The sequence below is a fragment of the Callorhinus ursinus genome, unplaced genomic scaffold (assembly GCF_003265705.2).
Source record: "Callorhinus ursinus isolate GAN/ISIS: 27379988/994484 unplaced genomic scaffold, GSC_fseal_2.0 scaffold30, whole genome shotgun sequence".
Lineage (NCBI taxonomy): Eukaryota > Metazoa > Chordata > Mammalia > Carnivora > Otariidae > Callorhinus > Callorhinus ursinus.
Window position 1 is genome coordinate 17,651,196 of NW_027397092.1, and position 2,022 is coordinate 17,653,217.

General features: G+C 51.3%; 1 pseudogene; it reads right to left on the bottom strand.

Moving 5' to 3' along the window:
- Nucleotides 1-497: 497 nt before the first annotated feature.
- Nucleotides 498-1,485, bottom strand: LOC112815123 (PIH1 domain-containing protein 1 pseudogene; annotated as a pseudogene).
- Nucleotides 1,486-2,022: the final 537 nt, after the last annotated feature.

The window sequence follows — 2,022 nt, forward strand, 5'->3', positions numbered from 1 at the left end:
CACCCTAGAGCCCATCTTGGACCACCCCCCCTTCCTCGACCAAACACTCCCCGTGCCGATGCCACCTGAAGCAGCAGTGCCCAACCTTGAGGTGACACAGACTCCTCAACTTGAAAGTAATTACCTATGTGGAAACATTGCTTAAGACAATTCAGAGTGCCACACAGCTAGTCCAAATTTCATGAATCTTTTCAATAAAACTACATCCTTTTCACAACAGCCTCCGTGGATACAAGTACAGATGTGAGTACATGTGTGAAAGCTTATTCCATCTGCAGACAGTGCTGTGATTAGGGACGGGAGGACCCGCACCCTCCTCCCCCCGCCCCGAGCCCCGCACAAACTCTGAGCCGCTCATTGGGAACCACAGGCCCCTAAATAAAAGGAAAACATTTTTCTTTAGCGATTCAGGTCCCTGTCCATCTGGCCCCACCCCATTCCTTAGTCCCCAAAATTCAACCACAGCCATAGCAAGGCTAGGGGTCTCCTCCTTTTTTTTTTTAAAGGCAAAAATCTTTTATTGCAATTTCAGAGAAGCCCCCACCAGCCTCTTCTCTCCACCTGGAAACAGAGAAAGAAACCCAGTCAAGAAGCCACTGACAGAAGGGGCATGGCCACCATCAGTTGCTTTCTCTTCCGATGGAAGGCTGCCTTGCTCTCCTTGGAGCTGATCCGCAGGGGGATATAGGCATCCAGATGGTACAGCTGCTGGGGGCCCCCCATCACCAGGCGGTTCTCCCCAATCTCCAGCGACAGCCCCAGAGCTCCATCCAGTTCAGGGAGGTCAATTTCAGCCAAGAGGAGGTCAGGGGCTTCCAGCCAAAGGTTCAGGTGAGGCTTCTCACGGCATTCCTCAGGTCTCAGAGAGTCAGGAGTATACAGGTTTCCCAGCTCCTGGATCCGAGGACGCTGCTGGGAGCGGATATTTTGCTGGGAGATGGAGCCCAGAAAAGGCCGTTTCTTCAACATGCACCACTCTGGATTCAGCTGCAGACTGTATTTGTCCTCAAGGCCCTCCCTGGCGATGGTGACCACGAGCTCTTGCAAGAAATCGCTGTTCTGCATGCTCCGGTAGAAGTCGCTGTTGACCGCTATGTCGTAGGCGGTACAACCCTGGCCTTTTGCATCCAGTTCGGCATGAGGTTCCCCCAGACACATGGGGATGCGAAACCCGGCTTTGTCTTCCTCCAGCATTTGAAGCAGCTCGTTCTCAGTCACGTCAGCCGGAGGAGGGATGGAAGGAGAGTGACAGATGTTGATGACAAGACACCTTCCCTTCGGATGAGTTGGTCTTTATGCAGAAACCAGGTTGCGGTTGGATCTGTGTAGATTCTGGTCTGCTTGTCTGTGCTTGCTGGAGCTCCTTGGAGGCCTGCAGCAGCAGCTCCTCAAAACATTCGGTCTCAGCGCCCATCTTCTCTGCCTCACTTAACTCCGGCACCAGCTGCTTCGAGTCCGCCATGGCCCTGAGGAAGAGACCTAGGCGTCCTCGGTAACCCCGACGTGGGAGGGGGGAAACCCTGGCCCTGCTGTGAACAGGCCCATCTTCTTCCCCTAACATAAAGGGACCCTCCTCCCATCCACTATCTTAAATTCCATATTCACAAGGTCAGTTGTCCTCCTTCAAAACAACCAGGCTTCCCTGGTTCCTACCACACGCCCAGAAAGGACCCCACAGTTAGGACAACAGTGAGAACCAAATGTGAAGTATGCCATGCTGACTGATTTTGTCTTTCACACAAGATGCCACTTGCCTTGAGAGAAGGATCATGACATATGTCTCTCTTACTGTCCGTATGCCTGGTATAAGAGATCAATAACTACCTGATGGTTGATGACAGCTACTGAAAACCTGGTGGTTGATTATAGTTATTAGAAAAAGAATAAATCACGTTCAGTTCCCACTTATACATACAGCTGACCGCATGGAGGGAATATAAAGCATCTGGGGGGATGATAAATTCCAGTGACGATCCAGATGTTTCCAAACATAAAGATGTAGGGCAAACAATAGCAGGACAA